The sequence below is a fragment of the Trichechus manatus genome, unplaced genomic scaffold (assembly GCF_000243295.1).
Source record: "Trichechus manatus latirostris isolate Lorelei unplaced genomic scaffold, TriManLat1.0 scaffold00063, whole genome shotgun sequence".
In the NCBI taxonomy this organism is placed as follows: Eukaryota; Metazoa; Chordata; class Mammalia; order Sirenia; family Trichechidae; genus Trichechus; species Trichechus manatus.
The window spans coordinates 673,932-682,774 of record NW_004443999.1 but is presented as its reverse complement, the minus strand read 5'-3'; positions in this window follow the sequence as shown (position 1 = coordinate 682,774).

Genomic DNA, 8,843 nt, shown 5'->3' with positions numbered 1-8,843 from the left:
GCCCAATTTTTTTCCCCAGTCTGTAGTTTCTCTTTTACTCTTTTGCAGAAGTCTTTTGATGAGCGTAGGTGTTTAATTTTTAGGAGCTCCCAGTTATTTAGTGTATCTTGTGGTGTTTGTGTATTGTTAGCTATGGTTTATATTGTATTTATGCCATGTATTAGGACTTCTAGCATTGCCTCTATTTTTTTCCCCCATGATCTTTATTATTTTAGGTTTTATATTTAGATCTTTCAGCCATTTTGAGTTAATTGTTGTGTATTGTGTGAGGTATGGGTCTTGTTTCATTTTTTTACAGATGGACATCCAGTTTTGCCAGCAGCATTTGTTAAAAAGATTGTTTCTTCCTCATTTAATAAACTTTGGTCCTTTGTCAAAGATCAGCTGATTATAGGTGAATGGATTTAATCTGGGTTCTCGATTCTGTTGTTGTACCACTACCAAGCTGTTTTGACTACTAAGACTGTATAGAAGTTTCTGAGATCAGGTAGCATGAAGCCTCCTACTTTGTTCTTTTTCTTCAATTAATGCTTTGTTTATCCAGGACTTCTTTCCTTTCCATACAACTTTGGTGATTAGTTTCTCCATCACATTAAAGAACGCTGTTGATATTTGGATCAGGATTGCACTATATCTGTAGATCGCTTTAGGTAGAATTGATATTTTCACAATGTTGAGTGTTCCTATCCATGAACATGGTATGTTTTTCCATTTATGTAGGTCTCTTTTGTATTCTTGCAATAGTGTTTGTAGTTTTCTTTGTATAGGTCTTTTATATCCTTGGTTATATTTATTCCTAAGTATTTTATCTTTTGGGGGGCCATTATAAATGATATTATTTACCTAATTTCCTTTTCAAAGTTCTCTTTGTTGATGTATAGGAATACAGATTTTTGTATGTTTATCTTGTATGCTGCTACTCTGCTGAATCTTTCTATTGGATCCAGTAGTTTTCTTGTGGAATCTTTGGGGTTCTACATGTATAAGATTATATCATCTGTGAATAGGGATAGTTTTACTTCTTTTCTTCCAATTTGTATGCCATTTATTTCTTTTTCTTGCCTTATTGCTCTAGCTATGACTTCTGGAACAATGTTAAGTAGGAGTGGTGATATAGGGCATTCTTGTCTTGTTCCTGTTCTCAGGGGAAATGCTTTCAGCCTCTTTCCATTGAGAATGATGTTGACTGTTGGTTTTGTATAGATACCCTTTAATATGTTGAGAAATTTCCCTTCTATTCCCATTTTATTGAGAGTTTTTATCAGGACTGGGTGTTGGACTTTATCAAATGCCTTTTCTGCATCAGTTGAGATGTTCATGTGATTCTTTTCTTTTGTTTTATTTATGTGGTGGATTACGTTGATTGATTTTCTAATTTGAACCATCCTTACATACCTGGTATGAGTCCCTCTTGATCATCATGTTATTATTTTTTTATGATGCTGAATTCTCTTGGCTAGAATTTTGTTGAGAATTTTTGCATCTCTCTTCATGAGAGATATTTGTTTGTAATTTTCTTTTTTTTTTTTTTTTTTTGTGGTATCTTTGCCTGGCTTTGGTATCAAGGCTATGCTGGCTTCATAGAATGAATTCAGGAGTATTCCTTTTCTATGCTCTCAAATAATTTGAGTAGTACTGGTGTGAGCTCTTCTCTGAATGTTTGGTAGAGTTCTCCAGTGAGCCATCCAACCCAGGGCTTTTTTTGTTCTTGTTGTTGGGAGCTTTTTAAATGATCTCTTTAATCTCTTCTCTTATTATAGGTCTGTTCAGATTTTCTATTTCAGTTTGTGTTAGTTTAGGTAGGTAGTATGTTTCCAGAAATTTGCCCTTTTCATCTAGGTTCTCAAACTTGTTGGAGTACACTTTTTCATAGTCTTCTATTATGATTCTTTTTATTCAGGTGGGTCTGTTGTAATGTCCCCCATTTCATTTCTTATTTGGGTTATTTACTTCCTTCCTGTTGTTCTTTTGTAAGTTTGGCCAATATTTTGTCGATTTTTTTGGTCTTTTCAAAGAACCAACTTTTGGTCTTGTTGATTCTTTCCATTGTTTTTCTATTCTCTATTTCATTCATTTCTGCTCTAATCTTTATTATTTCCTTTTTCTGATGCCTCTGGGCTTCTTTTACTGTTCTTTTTCTGTTTGTTCAAGTTGTAGGGCTAAGGTTTTGGTTTTAGTCTGTTATTTTTTGATATGTGTGTTTATTGCCATAAATTGGCCTCTGAACTCTGCCTTTGCTGTGTCCCAAAGGTTTTGGTGTGATGTGTTTTCATTCTTATTTGATTCTAAGAATTTTTTTTTATTTCCTCTTTGATTTCTTCTATTACTCAGTTGTTTCTAAGCAAGGTGTTATTCAGTTTCCATGTATTTGATTTTTTCTTTGTTCTTTCTGTTATTAATCTCTACTTTTATGTTGTTGTGGCTGGAGAGAATGCTTTGTATTATTTCAATGTTTTGGATTTTATTGAGGGTTGCTTTGTGGCCTAAAATGTGGTCTGTTCTGGAGACTGTTCCATGAGCATCGGAAAAGAATGTATACTTTGCTGCTGTTGGGTGGATGGTTCTATATATGTCTATGAGGTCAAGTTGGTTGATTGTAGCCTTTAGAGCTTCTGTATCTTTGTTGAGTTTCTTTCTAGATGCTCTGTCCTTTACCAAGAGTGGTGCGTTGAAGTCTCCTACAATTATTTGTGAAACTGTCTATTTCTCTTTTCAGTGCTGTTAGAATTTGTTTTATCTACTTTAGAGCCCTGTCATTTGTTGTGTATATTTATTAGGATTATGTCTTCTTGGTGGACTGTCCCTTTAATCATTATATAATGTCCTTACTTGTATTTTATGGTGGATTTTTGCCTTAAAGTCCATTATATCTGAGATTAGTATTGCCACTCCTCCTCTTTTCTGGTTACCGTTTTCCTGATATATTTTTTCCACCCTTTGATTTTTAATATATTTTTGTCTTTGAGTCTAAGGTGTGTCTCTTGTAGACAGCATATTGATGGGTCGTGTTTTTTTTATCCATTCTGCCTCTTTACAGGTGCATTTAAGCCATTTACATTCAATGTGATTATCAATAGGTATGAGTTTATTGCTGTCGTGTTGTTGTTACTTTTTTTGTGTGTGTATGTGGTGCTGACGTTTTCTTTGTTCCTCTTACTTTCCTGTGCTGGGTTCCTTTTGTTTGTGGATTTTCTTTGTTATTGTAGATTTTGTGTTTACTGAGTCTTTATGTTTTTCTTCTTTTTAATTTTTACGAGTAGGTTTGTTAACTTTCTTTGTGATTACCTTGAAATTTACCCTTATTTTCCTAAGTTTGTACCAGTCTTTTATTACTTGATATTGCTTTGACCTACTCTCCATTTGAAAGTTCTATACCTATGCTGTTTATTCCCACTTTTATTGTTTTGATGTTGTTGTCATTTACAGATAGATGTCTCTGTTTACCTGTTTTTAGTCCTTTAGTTTTGTTTTACACTATTGATAATTCTTTACCAAGGTTGATATCTGGCTGATGCTGTCCTGTGTCCTAGACTCTGTTTGTTGTCTAATGTTGTTTGTTCTCTAACTGAAGGACTCCCTTTAATATTTCTTGTAAGTTTGGTTTGGTTTTTACGAATTCCCTTAATTTCTGTTTATCTGGAAATGTCCTATTTTCACTATCACATTTGAGAGAGAGTTTGCAAGATATGTTATTCTTGGTTGGCAGTTTTTTCTTTCAAGGTTTTATATATGTTATCCCGTTGCCTTCTTGGCTGCATGGTTTCTGCCGAGTAATCAGAGCTTAGTCTTGTTTCCCTTTTGTATGTGACTTTTCATTTTTCTCGAGCTGCTCTCAGGATTCTTTCTTTTCTTTGGATTTGGCAAGTGTGATTATGATATGTCTTGGTGACTTTCTTTTGGGGTCTATCTTATATGAGGTTTGTTGAGCTTCTTGGATGGTCACCTTTTCATCTTTCATGATATTTGGGAAGTTTTTTGCCAGCACATCTTCAACAGTCTTCTCTGTGTATTCCATTTTCTTTCACTCTTCTGGAACTATGATCATGTGCAAATTTTTGCTCTTGATCGTGTCTCCCATAATTCTTAGGTTGTCTTCATTCTTTTCTCTGATTTTTCCTCAAATTGGTGCCCATGAATTTGTCTTCAATCTGGCTGATTTTGTCTTCTATTGTTTCAAATTTCCTCCTAAACCTTCTATTGAATTGTCTATTTCTGAAATTTTGTTGTTTATCTTTTGGATTTCTAGTTGCTGTTTTTGTATGATTTCTAATTGTTTATTTATTTTGATGTTTTGTTCTTGTATTATTTTCCTGATTTCTTCTATTGCTTTGTGTGTGTTTTCCTTGATTTTGGCTATGTTTTCATTGGTTTTGTGTGTGTTTTCCATGATTTTGTCTATTTTTTCCTCGGTTTTGTCTATGTTTTCCTTGCTGTCTTTCCCAATCTCTTGGAGAGCCCTAAATATTAGTCTTTCTGGAATTCCATATCAGGCAGTTCCACTGCCTTTCTTCTACCAGAAGGTTATCTGATTATTTTGGTCATTTTCTGGAGCCATCTTGTCCTGCTTTTTATATGTTTTGATATTGTCTGCTGTCTTGGAGACATTAAGGCATTATTTTCTTTATTTATTGATTTATGTTCATTTGTTTCATCCTGCTTTCTTGTTTTGTTTTGATATATCAGGGCAGGTGACTGGGTGTGCTTTACTGCTTCCTTGTCTGTGGACACAATAGCTCTTACCACCTTGTCCAGATGGAAGGCAGCAGCAGGCAGAGTGAGCTCACTTCAACGTACACTGATTTGGCAAGGTGGCTGATGGCAAACTGGGCGAGCACTGCCTGCCTACTGATGTTGGTCCAGTGATGTGGGAGCATTCACATCCCCTCGCCAGATGGGCAGGGGTGTCAGTTGGGGAGTGGTATGGGCTTGCTTCCAACCGTTCAGAAGCTGGTCTAGTGGCGGGAGGGGGGGGCGGTGTGGGCCCACTGCAGCAGTGGGCCTGAGCGCAGGGGGTGCTCTAGCTGAAGCAGCATGGCAGAAGCCAGTGGGAAGGGGGAAAGGTGGCATATAGGGCTAGGTGGGAGGGAGAAAGAAAAGAGAAAGAAAAAAAACAGTAGCTGGTGAGTGGCAGTGGGGAGGACCTGGTGGCCAGTGGAAATGAAGGGAAGGTGGCTTATGGGGCTAGGTGGAGGGAGAAAGAAAAGAAAGAAAAAAAATGATGGTGTGGCAGAAACCAGCTAGGGTGCATGACAGACTTGGGGCATCGGCAGGCTGGCGCTCCGGTGGCACTCTATCTACGGTGGTGCAGCATAGGCTAGCAGGAAGGGAAGGGAGGTGGCATACGGGGCTCAGTGAGAGGGAGAAGGAAAAATAGGAAAGGAAAAAATGATGGTGTGGTGGAGGCCGGCGAGTTGGGGTGGAGCAGACCCGGGGTCCAGTGGGAAGGGAGGGGAGGTGGTATAAGGGGCTAGATGGGAGGGAAAACAAAAAAGAATAAAGAGAAAAAAAAGCCATGTGGCAGTAGGGGGCAGGACAGGCCTGGGGGTTGGGGGACTCTTATTGTGGACCCTGGTAGTTTGGGCTGCCTGTATGGGTTGGGGGGTTCTTGCTTCTACTCACCAGGAGGGTGAATGTGGGAAAGCGTTTTTCTCTGGTGTTGTCTCCTGTTGGGAACTCTGTGAAGTTGCCTTCCTGTACTCCCTTTCTGGGGTCATTGCTGGCTGTGCTTCAAGATGGCAATGCTGTGCTGTGTTAGTTGGCAGGGGACCTCCACTCCATATCTCTCCTTGTTTTCTGTTTTTCACCTGTTTCTTCTTCCATTTGGTGTTTGATCTATTTCTTTATCCCTTCATTTGATTCTTAGGGTTTGTCACAGATTGAATTGTGTCCCGCAGAAACATGTTTATGAATTTGGCTAGGCCTAATCTCAGTATTGTGTGAATTGTCCACCATTTTGTCATATGATGTGATATACCTATGTATTCTAAATCCTATCTCTATGAGGTTGATGAGATGGGATTGGCAGCAGTTATGTTGATGAGGCAGGACTCAATCTACAGGATTGGATTGTGTCTTAAGCCAATCTCTTTTGGGATATGGGAGAGAGACATGGGGACCTTATACCACCAAGAAAGTGATGCCAGGAGAAGAACTTGTCCTTTGGACCTGGGGTCCCTGCGCTGAGAAGGTCCTAGACCAACGGAAGATTGATGACAAGGGCCTTCCTCCAGAGCCGACAGAGATAGCCTTCCCCTGAAGCTGGTGCCCTGAATTCAGACTTCTAGCCTACTACACTGTGAGAGAATAAATTTCTGTTTGTTAAAGCCATACAGTTGTGGTATTTGTGTTATAGCACTGGATAACCCAGACAGAATTCTAGGATTGATGTTTGTATCTGTTTTACTTAGTTTTTTGGGTCTTTGCTGCAGAGGGACAGCATGGTACATCTGTCTAGGGCACCATGTTGGCTCCGCCCTATAATGATCATTATTGTAGCCAAAACTTTTCACATGTACCTGATTATTTCCCTAAGTAGTGTTAAAAATAATTAAAACTCATAGAAATTAAAACATTAGGTATATGCGTATAACCAAATCCATTGCTGTGGAGTTGATTCTGACTCATAGTGACCCTATAGGACAAAGTAGAACTTTCCAAGGCTGTAATCTTTATGGAAGGAGCCCTGGTGGTACAGTGGTTAAGCACTTGGCTGCTAACCTAAAGGTCAGTGGTTCCAACCCAACAGCCGCTCTATGTGAGAAAAATGTGGCAGTTTGCTTCGATAAAGAACACAGCCTTTGGAACCCTATGGAGCAGTTCTGCTCTGTCCTGTAGGGTCACTTTGAGTTGAAATCGACTTGATGGCAACAGGATTTTTTTTTTAATCTTTATGGAAGCAGACTGTCACATCTTTTTCCCACAGAGCGACTGGTGAGTTTGAACCATCAACCTTTTGTTTAGCAGCTGAGTGCTTAAGCACTGGGCCACCAGGGCTCCTACATATGCATATTGGGAGACCATTTTGATTCCAGAAAAAGCAAATGGCTCAAAGTAGGCTGGTTATAATGAAGCTTATAAAGAGAAGAGATGGTAGAAAAATAGAAGATCAATCATTAGCTAATCTTAACATGATTGATTGAACCCGCCGTCTCTCTTTTACTGAAATCTGGCTGATTTCAGGTCACAAGGTGGTCCCTAGCCCTCCACCCACCTGCAGCCATGATATCTTTTGAAATTCAAATTTAGTAAGCCTGGCTTAAAACAGGAAAGAAAAGATTAGCAATTTAGGGCAAAAGAAAAGCTGCTGACAGGATTAATTTTGGTCAAGAATTTCTTTACAGTGAATATTTGGTTTCATTGGTTAGAAACCTTAAAATCAAAGTAAGATGTCTGTTATTCATTTTTATCTTTAATGGTAGAATTCCTAGAATTGGGTCTATAGGGTCAAAGGTGAAGGTCTCTGGGGAAGAACATCTCTCCCTCTACCTTCCCCCTCCTCATGGTCCCATTACACCTGTAAGGAAAAATAGAAATTGAAAATAAGAGATTTAGATAATTTGATTTAGATTTAGATTGATAAATTGATTTAGATAATAGATTTAGATAATTGAGAATAACGTCAGAGGCTCCCCACCTCCCCTGGTCTTTCAGAATTCACTTTAGATAACATGTAATTGTAAATTCTTTGTCTCTTTGAAAAGTATGTAAATCTAAGAGGTCGCAAAGATCTGGCAGCTACCTCTTTGAAATGTAACTTCAAGTAATCCTCCCCTACCTTCCTGTTTCCTGGAAGGAGATTAGCATAACTTCAGGTATCCTGCCATAAGGGTATTGGAAAATTAGCAATTTTATCTTAAACATAAATGTGATGAGTTGTATCCACTCAGCTATATAAAGGATAAGACTTCTTTCTGTCCTTGCAGTCTCTTTAGTGGGTGGCCTGTGGTGCATCACATTCTGGTTTAATGCTTATTCAATAATAAAACTTTTCTTTCTCTTCTATTTTTTGTGAAGAGGCTTTCTGGGTTAGAAGTAAATTTTGTTTTTAGTAACTTTTCCCCCACACACCTCACCAAGGAGGCCAAGTGTGGGTCTGCACCCTGTCAGGTAAGAGGTTTGGGTCACCCTTGTTTTCCAGGTCAGTACACATGGCTGCGGTGGGTGGCTCTACTGACCCAGCTCCCTCTCTGTCTCTCTTTGGAGCTGTTCTCTCCACTCTCAGCTGGGCCCAGGGCTACTGCCCATCATAGAAGATCTAGAGCAGTGGCCTGGGTGGTCCCTGTTCCAACTTCTCCTTTCTTCAGTGACTCTAATACTCCACAGCATGTTTTCTTCTTTTCAAAATGGGCGATTGAGAGCTTGACGTAACTAATGCCACGATGAACCTGTAAGTTTTTTTCTGCCTGCCTTCTCGTTTCTGCATACCTTTGTTAATGAATTTGTTTTGCTCTGTCCGGCCACCTGTGAATCTGCAGGCTACAAAGCCACTTCTAACCTTTGTAAAAATCATATATAAGCTCTAATGTAAAAGTACCCTTTGGGACTCCATAGAGACAGCCTGCGTTGCTGTCAGATTACCCATTGGTGATTACCTCCTAAATAAACTTTCTCTCTCTTTCTGACTTGGAGTATGTTTCATTGGTTCGGCTGCTCCAGGGCATGGACCCTATTCAGGTAGCACTTCCCTTGACTCTCTTATGGGCAGCCACCACTCTCCTTCGCTCAGGATCAGAGGCTTCAGATGGCAGGCTTATAGCCTGTGTTAAAACAAAAATCATATTAAGCCAACAATAGAAATTGAAGTTTATTTAATATACGATTTGAAAATCAGGGTAACATTTCAA